The 16,063-nt window shown below is 34.6% G+C and overlaps 1 long non-coding RNA gene across 2 annotated transcripts; it reads left to right on the top strand.

The window, feature by feature from the left end:
- The first annotated feature begins 79 nt into the window (after positions 1-79).
- LOC149801625 (uncharacterized) lies at positions 80-14,136 on the top strand. Of its 2 annotated transcripts, none has more exons than XR_016420699.1 (4): positions 80-425; positions 2,375-2,437; positions 8,329-8,427; positions 10,460-14,136. It is a non-coding gene; the product is annotated as an uncharacterized LOC149801625 (long non-coding RNA). The 2 variants fall into 2 exon arrangements; XR_016420700.1 differs by having other exon boundaries at positions 80-575.
- The last annotated feature ends 1,927 nt before the right edge of the window (positions 14,137-16,063 follow it).

Here is a 16,063-nt window from a genome sequence, read left to right as displayed (position 1 = left end):
GCGCGAAAATGCAACGAAGATTAAACATTTCAGGTATGATAGCATTCAGAAAACGGCGATCAGCCTTGGTTATCAGCCTTGCTTAATTAAATTCCAAAAAAAAAAAAACATTGAATACGACAACTAGTATGTACAAATTGATGTAAATAAGTCACATAAAAGGATTAATGATAAAAATAATTTTTTTAATTAAATATAAAAGCTATTTATCAAATTTATTATCAGGTTCTCCAGCTAGGGGCCGGTCATTGTAATGTCATGTTTTGTAAGCGTCTGTCGACTATGATCAATCGTAGAATTTGAATGTATTACTGAATAAGATAGATAGTAACTTACCAGATAAATATTGTTACTTGCTGGGGCTTAGACGACGACAAGAGAAGACATTCGAATTTAACCAAATAGAGCGCATATTCAGGAGCATGGTATATGAACGTATTGTATTTTGAAGCAATAATTGATAGACTGAGTTCAAATCCTAGCTTTGACCTGAGTTTCAACTTTAAATGGTTCGTGCTGCTGGAATAGTCGAGAACTCGCCTTGGGATTACTCGCCCCATGAATAGTCCTACTATGTAAGACACTGCACAAGTTGGTTTTATTTTAGTGCTAGTCCTGACGCCCAAAACATAAATATCAGCGTTATGGTCTTACATGTAGGACTAGCTCCATGGAGAACCGGTGCCTTGGAGAAATCATCATTCCAAGAGTCAGGAAAAGTCGCCCCGAAGATCATAGATACTAATTTAGAGGTATCGCCCAATGATGGATACCGCTTTATATGATCGCCTCTTGAATTGTTTAGTTACCGAATAACCGAGATACATCATGCTACATGTCTGAGGCATGATGCTCCAGTGCTAGACATCACTATAAACTGCCACATGCAGACATATCATATACACATACATACATCATTTAGGACTTAATCACACTTAAATTCAGATATACCACACACACACACACACACACACACACACACCTGTTCATTTCTATAGCAAGTGTTTACTTATGCCCTGTGTATGTTGGACTATTATTGCCGGTCATTGCAGAATAACTTTTTGCTGTTGTTGATTTTGTTTATATAGTACAAGTCACATAGGACATGTAGACATTCAGCACCAACTATTTCAGTAATTGGTGCCATTTTTTATACTTTGATTCTACATTCCTTTGAGTAGCAAGTATTCACTTCATTTAGATTCTTATACATCCATATTCCTTTGGAAGGACATTATTTAGATGCCCCAAGAGGTCCCAGCGGCAAAATCAATATTAATGTACGTATATATTTTGACAAAATGAACCTAAAGTTGTGATCCAGTATAATCTGGATTGAATGGTGCGTACTATGATGTCACAATGAAAGCTACACATATTGATAAACAATTTCGTACTACCCTCGATTGTGATGATTACACTGGACATGCTCTTATTTTGACCCAAGTTCAGTACATGGCCACCATTGTAAAAGTCCATAGCAATAGATATTTGTCTGGAAGATTCATGGAGATAGTTAAGGTGCAGAGCATTCAGTAATTAGGATTGAATAGACTTTGGTTAAATAAAATTAGTGTTAAATTTTAAAAGAATTTATATTTAAATAAAAATGAGTAAATGTGCATACATGACCCATGTGACTTGTACTATAGTAATGTCACCATTGTGTTGTGTTATATCATTATATCAGATTTGTTTGTTTGAAACTTACCAAAAACAAGATAACATAATAATCTCTGTGGTATCCTAGATAGTAACAGCTTAAGTGCAGCCTCATTTATTTCAGCATATATCTGATAATTTACCTCATAAGCTTTGTCTCCATCCCAAAAAACACATTGTAACTGTCTATTTAACTATTTATTTTAAATGATCCCAATTATTTTCATTGGAATTTAATATTTGCCTCATATTTTTAGTAATAACGAAATTATATCACCAAATACCCTTTTTTGTAAAAACAAACCTGGCTTAGAATAATTTAAATATGAATATCTGAAGGCTTCTCTCCATCTGTTTGTCCACTAACTTCACAGATGTGCATCAGCACCCCTACCCCCTCAATCAACTATGTAAGATGCTTTTGAGGTATAAAATCCAGCGCTTTTTTATTTCTACATGCAATGTTACCTATGTTTTAAGCTTCACCTGCTGGAGCTTATGCAACTGGTACATGAAGCAAATTGGTGATAACTATGCCAGTATTTATTGACAATTTCATCTTTGAGAATTGATATTACATGTATTAATGATAACTGATTGATTTCTTTGTGAACACTTAAGGTATAAATTTGACAGTCTTAATCAGTATACAAGTAAGATCTCTCACTTCTCCAGAGAAGCTCTCTAACTCTATCTCTCTCTCTCTCTTCAGTCAGCCTGGAGTGAATTCACCAGCCAACCTAGGGCTAGTTTTCCCTAAGCGAGTTCTTCATTGGTAAGTTCTCCATTCGCCAAATACATGCCACATGACATAAGATGCGACATTTAGTCCAGGGTATATAAATGGATCGTTTTTTGTGTCCCTGTATTATTAATATTTGCATCTTTAATATATTTTATTTCTTTCAAACACATATTATCTGCAATAATATACTTATAAGTAATAATTACAAAAATTATCCCCCAAAAATGACAATACAATACTTAGTGAAGTTTTTTAAAGATTTTTTTTATGTTACAACAGAGTTGTTTTCCCCTTAGATTAAAATATTTAAATGAAAGATTTCATTATGTATGGTTTTCAATTAGATTAATTATTCCTAAACTATTTTCATATCCGCCCATATGTAGAGATGTCAAAATTTTGGGAAATTTCGACCAGGTACCTGTCAGTCCTATTAATCAGTTACCTGGGTACCCAATCAAACGAAAATTGTATTAAATGTGAACCTGAACTGCTTTGTTGTAGGTTCACAGGTGCTAACCCCCTATAAAGGTATAAGCATAATTATTACTAATATAAGCAGCAAAAAAGCATAATCTGAGCATAAAAGGAGCAATATACACCACTCCCTTAATAACTCGCGCACCACGGGTCCAAAAACAGACTGCGCTATAGGCAAGGGTGTAATTTATCGAGGGACCTCCATAGCTATATGAAATGATGCCATCCTTGCTTGACACTGTGAAAGCCTCTAAGGGAGGTAGGGTTAGCTGGTCTGTTTAATGGCTGAATACTCATTTTAAAATCTCGTTGGCAATAACTGTCAATAAAGTGCTTTGTCTAATTAAGTTATTTGCTTTTATGTAAAAATGACCTTTATAGTCAAGATGCTGAACCACTGAGAGATCGATAACAATTCCAACAGGTTTCAATTACCAACTTTGATCACGATTTCCTCTGTTCAACAAATACGGGTCAGATTTTTGGTACTTTCTAGTAAAATAAAATGGGGTCTACAACTGACCCCATGTTATAAGTGGGTCTGCTACTTATCTGGATCAGCATTTAAAAGTTTCGTCTCAAATCGTCTAAATTCATTTGGATTAGTAGTTACACTGTATTTACAGTTTGTTTCTGGACACCATTTCGGGGGGGGGGGCAAATATAACATTTATATGCTTTGTAATTTTCGGATCTTGCTCCACTATAATTTTTTCTACATCTTATGCTAACAGCTGCCTCGCTTGGCGCTCAGCATTAAGAGGTTAATGTTAGGACTGGTCGGCCTGATGTCAGGATAATGTGATGGGTTGGGACATCACGCTACCTGTCAGCGGCATGATGCCCCTTTGCTAGACATTGCTATTAAACTGTCACACTGCCGACATCGTAACGATATGACTTGATTTTTTTTAAAGCTACGTTAAAAATCCAAATCACACACACACACACACCCGTTTTTCATTCATTATCCTTTCCATGGTATTGGACAAAGTACTTATTTTTCTTTATGGCAGCATGTCATCATGTGAGCTAACGGTAATTTCGTTATGGATGGGGGGAGGCCACAAATTTATCTTCCCCTGTATGTTTTCAGACACCTAATTAAAGAATTTAATGTCTTTGGACGACAAAAAAAAGTAATTATTTGTTGCCATCTGAAAACATACTGTAAATACCGTAGTACAATAGTAGAGACAAAAGAAATTGATAGATTATTTATGCGTAACACTCACTTTAACTAGTCTACATGTCTACAGTAACTTTCATGAATAGTTGTAAAGTCCAAATGATGATTGTTGTATTATACTCGACCTGCCATGGTTCGTCCCTCAATGGCAGTCCATTGCAACATGTTTTTAAGTTTAACAAAATCCCTCTCCTAACATTTTTCAGTCGTATAACATCCATCAGTCACATCTATTCATCCCAGTTTGGGGGTTTATTATATTGCCACTAAAACACTTGTGTGTTCATTAGTACTTTCAAGACTGGACTATTGTAACTCAATTCTGTCTGGTTCATCTCAATATCTACTCCAGAAACTTCAGAAAGTTCAAAACACAGCTGCTCGGATCATACTTAGAGTACCACGATCAGAGTACACCTCCCCGCTGCTCTGTACCCTACATTGGCTATGCATTCGATCCAGAATCAAACACAAAATTTGTTCTCTGTACTACGTTTCACTGACAGACTCTAGTCCAACATACCTATCCGACCTCACCCATGTGTACACACCAGCAAGATACTTACGCTCCCCTTCTGACAATCGTATACTCATTATTCCCACTATGAAAACAAAGTCATATGGACAGCGTTCTTTGGCATACCAGGGCCCAGCAACGTGGAATGAATTGCCCATTGAACTTAGACACAAAGACACAGTGATCACATTCAAGAGGGCTCTCAAAACTCACTTATTTCAACTGCAAGAACAAACTTAAAGACCTAATGTTTGCTACCTGAAATATTCTCAGCATGTTTTTTATTTTTTTATTTTTTTCTAATTTCATGGTATTTGTTTTTGTAATAATATTATTATATGTTTTTTATCTTATAGGTGTTGTCTAATGTTGTAAAGCACTTAGAGCTTCTAAAGATTATTATTATTATTATTATTATTATTATTATTATTATTAATGTCTGGCACCATTTATTTTCAACCTAGACTGGTTCACTATGTATGTAGTATAAAAATAGAATGAATCAGATGTTGTTTCGATGCAAGAAACCCACCTGTTTTCTTGGAACTGTTTCATGTAAAAAAATCACGCAAAAATTACACATTTACACATGTGAATTTTTATTTGAATTGTTTTCTCAGTGTTTTAAAATAACAGATTTTTTTACCCATAAGTTTAAACATTTCAGTGAAAAATTTCATTCTGTTTAGTTTGTTCAGTTTTTCCTAACAAGATATAAGAAGTGTATGTTATGGTAACCACTTTTTGTGTTACATTTGCCGTGACAAAAAATATCTGACTTAGGTTTCCTGGTATTAAAAAAAACACCATAAACATATGAGCAGCGTCCCTGACTTGAACAGCTAACACTCACTCCAGGGCCACAAACTTGAGGCAATAATGGCATTTAGCTAAACTGGGCATTTCTATTGTGCTTTCTTTTATTTTTTTTATTTTAATTTTATTTCATCAAATATTTCTTAATCAGTACTTACTGTTGCTGTTGACGAGAGGTATTGACGAGTTGATGTCATCTGGAACTCAAAACAGGTGCATTTAGGTCGTGAGAAAAATGGCACACAATCTGAAATATCAGCATTGTTTCTTAAATAGGTCGCATGAGAAAGGAGAGAAGTGTCCTCCCTTGTATTGTTATATAGTACATGTATGATAAGTAAATTGTAAGGAACCATACAAGCCCCTTTGATGATGAATAAGTGAGCACACAACACAATCTTCAAACTGAAATCATTCTTCTGTGTCTCGATTTGAACTTGGAAAACTTTTTTTTTTAATGGGTACCCGGTTGTACATTATTTTACCTGGGTTATTATCAATGGGTGAATACCTGTTTACCTGTTAGCATCTTTACCCATTTGTTTGTAACCTCTACCAATTTTAAAAACAAAAAGCATCAAGAATATAAAAAATTCACAAAAGTTTGTCATTTCATTCAATGTTTTATAATTTCTAACCTGATTGACACCAAGGGGTCCCTAACACTGTCCGATTATTGGTATTTCAATGCAAACAGGAGCTTCTGATGTAAACAAACAGACTGCTCTGTGTCCATTTCTTATTTCTAGAATAGTCTATTTCAGCCAAAACTCTGTCTATATCCAATATTTGCAATTTCTAGTTTTAATATTTCTAAAACAAATTGAACACATAAATAGGAAGAACTCTTGTATACATTTGTTCAAAGAGATGTAAATCCAAAATTTATGGAATTATTTGATTTCAAAGAGGATGAACTACATCACATACATTGCTTGTGAACATTGACTGGCCTAAGGAGATGGTGACCATGTTGCTAGAAATTCAAAATCAAAATGCGTGTGATTTGGATTTTTAACGTAGCTTTAACAATTTTTCAGTCATATCGCTACAGTGTCTGCAGTGTGACAGTTTATAGTGATGTCTAGCACTGGGGCATCATGCCGCAGACATGTAGCATGATATCCCACCCAGTCACATTATCCTGACACCAGGCTGACCAGTCCTAACACTAACCTCTTAATGCTGAGCACCAAGCGAGGCAACTGTTAGTACCATTTTTTAAGTCTTTGGTATGACTCAGCCAGGAATCGAACCCACGACCTCCTGCATCCGAGGCAGATGCTATAACCACTAGGCCTTCAGAGCGGTGATTGAAAATGCCAATAAGTTGACTGTTTGGGAACCCCTAGTGATGATCAGATTAAAAATTATAAATCAATGAATGAAATGACTACATTCTGTGCATTTTTTATATTTTATATTCTTGATGCCTTTTAATATGAAAAGGTGGTAGAAACAAATGGGATGGTGCAAAAATACTATAACGTGGTATAAAAAGTGTATATTATAGTAACCAAGTTTTGCTTGCCTTTGCCTTCAAAACAATATCCGTCATGGCTTTCCTCAAATAAAAAGATAAAGAAAACCAACACAACCATATGCCCTGACTTAAACAGCCAACACTCGCTCCAGAGCAACAAACTTGTTGCAAATATAGCATTAGTTAAACTGGACATTTCCATTTTGTTTTCTATTATTGTAATCATGGTACATATTTATATTTTATTTTGTCAAATATTTCTTAATCAGCAGTTACTATTAGTATTTAAAAAAAAAAAGGTGTTGATTCAGTTGGTGACATAATGATTTTGAAACAGGGATGTAAGCTTGCGAGAGACATGGGTAACAAATCAAGGACTGGTGCAGAGTTAAGACAGTCGATGATACTGTGCAGATGTACACAAAACACTGCAGGAAATAAACAGTAAACAGGTGACATTATGTAAGAAATCCACTTTCAAACTTCTAATACAGTTTTTTTGCCAACTAGTTTGAACATAACGTAAAAAGATTTATTTGTTTTGAGTGAAGAACAGAAAAAGATCATGATTGGATTTGTTACCCATTATATTTACTCAATATCTATTTTAAAATGTCTGGAGGAGATAAAGGACTGTAACATTGTGCAAGTTTTAACAACAGTGACCTGCAGAAACCTGAAAGACTAACATGCTTAAGCAATTAAGCTGGTTTCATGATCATCCAGATGTAGTGGGAAAAAGCTAAGATAGGTCCGAATTTAGCATTTAGTATTTGGATAATCACATTACTTAAATAGTCATGCTAAAAAACTACTTATTAAGCCTGCCTTTTTTCATTAGCAAGGTGTAACAGCATTGTCTTACCAGAGGTCTCTGTTCTATCAAATCAGTTGGCCAATTTAATGCATGTTTTTTTTTTACAGATGTTAATTATAGATATGATAATCATGTTTCCTGTTAAACTTCAAAGTGTGTGTCCTGCAGTATTACTGTACGTCTTTGTGCAAACATTTAGAGATAGAAACAGAACTCTTGGATATTATGATTATAAAAAGGGATTTCTCAGATAAGGAAAAGTGTTGCTGTAAAATGTAATCATTTGCAACAATTAGTATATTTCGCAGTTCAGGTATGTGGTAGCCATACAGGTAGCTTTACGTAAATTATATACATGGTGGCCAGTTCAATAGACTTTCTAAATGAGGCATGAATTGTCTTTTCCAATTAAATTGAAAAGGAACTATTGAATAGCCTTGGTGAATATATATGATAAAACAATATTAGTTCTACATTCCTTTGTCAACCTATCCAGATATCAGTCATGGCTTCAATATTGTGGCCATACATTGATTTAACTATAAGATGGACAATGTATGTATCTTTTTTCTCCATTAATGATCAAGATGTTGATGTATTACAATTTGTTTTTATTTAGCTGAACACTGGCAGTTTGTTTTGGGAGAATATCCCCTGGGCTGACACTGTCCACCATTGTGCTGAATCTGCAAGTGGATTTAAAGTTCTGTCATGGCAGGTTAGTGAAAAACCTATCAACATCAATTTTATTTTAATATTCTTTTTAAAAACATTGAATTTACCATATTTACAGTATACATTGGGACAGCTTAAATTAATTTTTAAAATAATGTTTTGGTGAACTGTTTGTTTTTATGAGTTTTAGGTTGTGGGACAACTTTTAAATCATTCAAAAAGTACATGTCAGTGAACGCACTCAAATTTAAAATGTATTAAAGTGTGTTCTTGAGATAAAACACTTTTATCCACCGCAGCATCTTCTCATCAACCCAACCATTCTCCTGTACACATTTGATCCATGCTTTCGATGCATGAATGTTTTTTAGCTTCCTCTTGCTGTTAAAATTACCACTGGTGACAATTCATCTCCTGAAGTGGAAACTGCAAAGACTAAAGTAAGACATTTTGTCTGCGCAATTCATGAAAATTTTCACCTTTAAGACTGGCCTGATTGCTGCGAAACTGACGGGTTTCTTGTCATTGTTCTTGAATTAAATATGTTGAGAATTTCTGTATCTGTCCTTCATTTAATATTATTTAATATTTGTACAACAACATTAAAAAGAAGTATGTTGTTGATATCAGATGATTATTGGACTTCTGATATCGTTGTTGGAGTTGTGAAGTGAACACAAATGGCTGAACTCATCTGACTAGTAACACAAATGGCATGTACCGGATCATGTTTCATCTATGGTGTAGTTTTGTCTAGTCTGTCAGCGGATTAAAGACATAATGATTATAATACTTGCCATATTTGCCATTTTTGAGAAAATAAATCATTTTCCTATCAATTATATAACATAGTTTAAATTTGCTAGGCCTGCTGGTAAGTGACTACCATATGCCGCTACCACACAGTGGCAGCAAATTCCTATTTTTTTTTTATGCAATTGCTCGGACCTCACACCTGAACCTAGAAAACCAAATGTAAGAAATAGGATTTGTATATTCATAGGAAATTCGGATTAGAAAATGGACTGCTTTTCATTTTAAGCCAGATTTTGTTGTCCAAAATTTTGAATTGCTTAGCTGAACTTTGGTGTGAAACTATTACACAGTGACATGTAGCTTGAAGCATTGGTTTCAGATCTTAAATAGAACACAGGAGAAATGGGAAATTGTCATCCCTTTTATTATATATTCAAAAACAAAACGAGCCCCTGTATCAGTACAGGTTTGGGGACTGCTTTATCAATTACAAGAAGACAATTTGATTTTAAAGAAATTCAGTTGTTTATGCAGCAGTTATCTTTTCGAAGGCTTTTTTTTCTCAAAATTTAAATCAACCCTTTTTGTAAATGTTTTTAAATGATTGATGTTAAACTAGATCATCTTAATGAGATTAGGTCGTTTGAAAAATTTTGTTTGGGTTTTTGGCACAGGTAAATTTAAAGTTAAACTGTTTTCGTTTCAAGAAAAGATTTTAATACTTAGCTTTTATTTTACTTTCCTACTGTGATAGGAAATGTTTACATTGTATAACATGCATATGTTCATTATGTTGTTTCCACATAACAACATAGTGAAGGTCAGCATGGTAAAATTAGAATTTGTATTCTGTACGTTGAAATGACTTTACATGCCAATTTATATGAGTATAGTCAAACTTATTTTGTGTGATACGTTTCATGGTTTTGCACATGCTCATCTTTTCTGACTATTTTGGAGAGTCTTGAATGATAAACAGCTTTAGATTTAGAAAATGCATGTTTTATAATCCAAAATGTTCTTTAATTCCATTCAGTAATGGTCATATGTGAATCTTGAACAAAGTAATTTCATCCTGGAAATGACCTGAACATTTATCTTTTGAAAAGCATGGGAACCATGTTTGTAACTACTGCTTTTACAGTTGACCAGTGAAGGTAAAATCTGATATTTAGATTTGATCAATTTTTCCATCACTATGCTAGAATTATTGTAAATAATAAGCTATTATATTTTTTTTTAATGCAGCATGGGTAACATGTATATACTTTTCCTTTTGCAGTAACATTATAACTGTTGAAACTGTTCTTTCATTGTAGGTATTCTGCTGTCCTGGTTGTCCTGTGAAATTCACTAACGAAGACTTTATTTTGAACCATTAACTGTGCAGACATGTTCCTTATAGAAAGAAACCGGAGATGATTTGTATGTTTCTTGAAGCATTTATTGCAAAATCTGAAATAACTGCAGACCTGTTTACTCGTCCATATTTTACCGTATTTGTACAGAATAAAGTCCCTCGGTATGGTCATTGATCAGAAAATATGATTTGAGGATGCATTTATTATTAATATTTTTGAATTAATTTGTAAGTGGTTTTTGTTCCATTTTGTTTTATTGTATCATCTCTTCAATCCGCGTCCGTGTCTGCAGTCTGTGCCACATCATTGATTTTAACATTCTCCGCATCCGGTTGTTTAAACAAAGAAAATTGTCGATGATAAGAAAGTTTTAGCATGACAATAGAAAGTCTAAAAATAGAAAGCAGCATTTTCTACCAGTCTATAATACTCTGTGGCCATGCCTTAAACCATCGTCTGAAAGAGAACTTAGACTTTTCCTGTGCACATGGTGGATGGAATGACTGTTCACAGCATGTGGAATTAGAAAATCATGCAAAATTGGAAATCATTAGTGAAGGGAAATATAAGTGTTTTGTCAGTGATGAAGGGAAAGGAAGTCAGTGATCAACACATAATTCAAAAGCAAATAACACGGGCTGAGGTGATTCTCTGTGAGTTGATCATAAATATGAATTTGTCATTGAGCACAGCTGACAAGTTAACAGAAGCAATGACAAATATGTTCCCAGATTCCAAAATTGCACAAGGTATTTAGAAGCAATCCATTACTGTAAATGTTAACAAAGCTGATACCAGATTTTATGAAATAAATAAGACTGCCTTCACATATCTAGATGAACTTATTATTTTCTGAGAGGATGGGTGGTGGTAACAATTTATGTCATAATGTTTTGTATTGTCTTCCTTAAGCGTATAAAATGTAGAGATTTGGCTTTATTTTAAATGTTACGGATATGTATGAAGCTGAGAAAACAGATTTTCTAGAGAAAGTAACAGAGGTAAATAACAGCATGAATTTGGGTGTGTGGAGGTATTCCTTTGTGGGTTTTTATCACTGTAATATAAACATGTTTAAGTCAATGGTCAATAGCTGCAGATTTTGCTTAGAACACAGAGGTACCTGAATATCAATGTCTTTACAAACTAGGAGTTATTTACAGAATAGTGTGGGGTGCCGAGTGGTCTAAAGTGCTCTCCGTTACAGATCACTGCCATCTCACCTGTGTCTGCATGGGTTTGAGTCTCGGATTCAGCCAATGTGTGCATGTGAGAAAACTTGCCAGTGGCTTCTCGTGGGTCAGTGGTTCTTTCCTGGGTTTTCCCGGGTTCTTCCTCCACCATATATACTGGCTGCCATGTATAGCCTATCTTGTGCTGAAAAATGGCATTAAACCCTACTACAACAACAACAAAATAGTGTATCATCAGTATGTCATGCAATACTACATAATGGTAATTATAGTTTATTTATAGTGTCTACAGTTTGTGCCCTGTTTCATAGGTGATATGTGCTAAGATGCTAGAAACACTGAATGAAAATACTTACAGACACTGCTTAAAATACTGACAAGAAAATGTATGGGTAAACAAGTCTGTAACTGTTCAAAATTAGCCAAATTAATTTGCTTCTTCTGGGCACCATACATGCATTAGAATTTTATTGTATTATATATTTGGTGTTTTCTGTGATACAAAGTTTTATTGGTTGCATTTTTGAGTATAAGTACAAAAGTATTTTTTTTTCTTAAAGAACTAATCAGCTTTTTGTTTCCTCCATATAAACTTTTTTGAATAGAATGTGAAAATGTGAATTATTAATTTTGAAACAATACAATATTAATATATATATATTTGTGTTACATAAAAATGTGAACTAAAAATATTTATTTTGGGTCCTTGGGTTATAGCTGTCATCACCAGTTTTGAATGAGGAAAACTTGTACTACTTCACTATTTTCCTATTTTTACTGAAAACCCTACTTAACTAATTCAGTTGTGCATTTTTTTAATTAATTAAACAGATTCTTGTAAAACTCAGTTTGGCTCATATTGTATTTATTGATCACTCAATCTAAAAATCACCCACAACATCTTTATCAGATTTGACTTTTTCACTGAAACATTTTAATTGACATGTATTGTGCTTTGCACTTTTTGATTTGTAAACAGTGCATCTTTCCTTGTGATTACCTGTCCTGCAAACAATCCACTGGTTTTTGTTGGTATCAGGACCATCTCTTACATGCATTACAAGCTGCAATTGTTTGATCTTTGTTGGCATCGTGCCACAGAAACTTCTGCAGCCAAGAATCTTTGAAGTTCCATTTCTTTATTTATCATATTCCATGTTAAAGTCAGGTTTAGTTTTAAGCCTTTTTTTAATATAACATTTTATTCAACTTTTCTTCATCTTGCCCAGGCTTTATAAGAAAACAATCCATCCAGATGCATTCTGTGGAAAAGCCATCATAGTCACACATAAAATGGTTTCAAGGAATCAATTGGCTGGTTCAAAACAGCAGATTCCTTGGGGGAAACCCTATCCTCCAGTCAGTGAAATTTGTTCTTGTGTAAAACAGCACTGTCTGCTTCCATTGTTTGTATCTACAAAACCTGTGGCTGCTTTCAGCCCTAATCAATACATTTCAGTAAATAGACAATGCACTAGTATTGTACATGCTGGTAAGAATGAATGACATTTGACCAAGTCATATCAGAGACTTATAAAAATGGTACTAGCAGCTGCCTCGCTTGGCGCTTAGTATTAAGAGGTTAGTGTTAGGACTGATCGGCCTGGTGACAGGATAATGTGACTGGGTGGGGCATGATGCTACACATCTGCGGCATCATGCCCCAGTGCTTGATATCACTACAAAATGTCACACTGCAGATATTACAGCGATATGACTGAAAAATTGTTAATGATGCGCTAAAAATCTAAAACACTTACACTTAATGTCTTTTTTTCATTTATTTTCATGATTGTAACTGACACAACATTTGTGGTATTAATCAACAAAAACTTAATAGAGAGTCGGAAATCTTTTAATTTCTTTGATGTAATAGATTGATAGCTGTTCCAGTTCAGAATATTTCTGTATATTGGACAGTTTGTTTTCCTTTTATTTATTATTGTCTTCCAGTACTAATTCTAGAGTGACTGCATGTCAGTTCCTACTGGACATGATGACATAGTCAATGGGTCTCACTGCTCGGCTCCTTAAACTGCAGGTAGTCTACACAGTATTATGTTTTTTCCCCTCCTTTCATCATGGTATATAGTAATTCTTTTGTTAACCCCAAACTTTTATTTACATTTCAATCACATCAATAAATGGGTCTTGATTTTGCTCTGTTATATGATGTCCACGTGAAATTGACCAGACCTATTTGCCCTTCAGATATTGACCCACTGTTTCTTTTTCATGTTATCAGCTGTCATCTATTGTATCGGGGTTTTTAGTGAAACTCATCAAACGTCTTCATGAGATGAACATTTGTAAAACTTTATTTTCAATATTTGTATTTGAACTGCTCTATTGATGTTACCATTGTTGAAAATTATTAATGTTTTATAAATTCTTTTATGTTGTTCTTGTGGTTGGGAATACATAATAAAAGTTTCAAATGGCTATTATTTGTTTTTCTCACCCATGCAACAGAAAAATATAGTTGTTTTGCTAACCTTACTTTTCTTAACTCAGACCATTTATCTCGGTCAAGGTGTCCATGCGCTCAGAACTACTTTAAAAAAAGAAACCCTTGTTTTCTGCTGTGCCTGACATAGTTCTTTTAAAATCAAACAACAACAAATATATAACAAAAAACATAGTAACTTATGTCAAACCATCTTTGAGAACACTCCATACAAAACCATTTTGAGAGAGACAGAGATACACATGCAGATGATGTCGAGCTTTTTGATATTATGCTAGTTTGTTCCACGCATTGCTTGGTACATTTTCAGGTCAGCGTCATTAAATGTAGCTAACGCTACCTAACTAGTTTTAGATACTTCGTGTGAAAAATATACTGTTTGCAACAATTATGACGCTGACCTGAAAATTTACCGTGCTACAGATAGGACAAAATTCTCAATGCTGTGTGAAATGAACTATGACAGAAAATATTGATCTGTGCACACAGACTATAGACCTATACACTTCATAGCCTCCCAACTCTCTTAACAACTACGGAAAACTTAGTAACAGACAGAAATGTGTTGTCAAACATGCTTTATTCTAATTTTGTTAAGCATATCCGTTGTGCCCCAGTTGAATCAAAAATAAATTTGCAATATTTAATGACAAATATTGCACTTACCCGCCAGAAGGAATCATTTATCCGTCGACACATCCATAAGCAAATTTCACTATAGCACTTGCTATATTTCCAAGACAGAAAAATAAATTTTCAAAGAATCCGTGAACTTGAAAGTTTAGCACATGATTATCCGCTTGGGTCCGTATTTGGAGGGTGTTTTATACACTGGGGTAATTTTACAATCAATATTAAGGACAACACAAGTATGTCACAAACAGTTTCACCACCTCCAAAGAAAAGAAGAGTTATGTACCATAGTGACACAGATTACTAATTACCCGTGAATAACCCAAGCATGAACACATACTACATGTCACTTTTCGTTATAATAGTAGCCTCTACTGATACAATAGAGGTGTGGGCCCAGTATCGTTCCATTATTTACAACGAAATTTTCTAAATCGGATCTGATGAAAATGAAACATTCTCTTATAAAAAATATTAGCTATTTCTTGTTAATTTCATATAACATCCATATGTTAAATATAATTAATACCTCAATACTATGCAACGTTTTATGTTATTATATTTTGCGGGCTCACGCATAATTACTGTGTCCTTCGGATGACACGGTCACGCCACAGTCCTCATAAACATGTTCTTTGCGCGTAAACTATATTGCAAAAGTGAGAAGTTCTTTTTTACTTTAAAAGAAATTATTGGGTGAGAAAAAGAATCTACGTTGGGTTATGGACTGAGACAAGGACATCCCAATCAAGGGGTTACATTATATTGTCTCCTTTTCGGCAAGCCTCGTGCGGAGACAAATATAACCCCTTGACTGGGATTTCCTTGTCTCGGTCCAAACCCCAACATAGATTATATGTCTTTTTCTCACTCTGTCTCCATATGTATATCTCGTGCTCTCTCTATATCTATTTTGCTCATTATCTCGTGCTCTGTCTCTCTTGTTCAATCCCTCTCTCCCTCTTGCTCTGTCCCACTTGCTTTTTCTGTCCATCTTCTCCCTGTATCACTTTGTCTCATGCTTTCTCTGCTTTTCTCTCGTTCTGTCTCTCTCGCTCTCACGCTCTCGCTTTCTGTCTCTCGTGCTCTGCGTCTCGCTCGCTCGTTCTCTGCACCTGTCTCACGCTCGCTGTCTTTCACTCGGTCTCTTGCTCTGTCTCAAGCTTTCTTTCGCTCTGTCTCTCGCTCTCTCTCGTTCTGTTTCTCTCACACACACATTGTCTCTCGCTCGCTCTGTATCTCTCTCTCTCTCTCTCTCTGCTCTTCTGT

Source organism: Sinohyriopsis cumingii, chromosome 4 (genome assembly GCF_028554795.1).
Source record: "Sinohyriopsis cumingii isolate HCF-2022 chromosome 4, ASM2855479v2, whole genome shotgun sequence".
In the NCBI taxonomy this organism is placed as follows: Eukaryota; Metazoa; Mollusca; class Bivalvia; order Unionida; family Unionidae; genus Sinohyriopsis; species Sinohyriopsis cumingii.
Note: the sequence above shows the minus strand (reverse complement) of the source record. Positions and strands in the feature narration are given on the sequence as shown.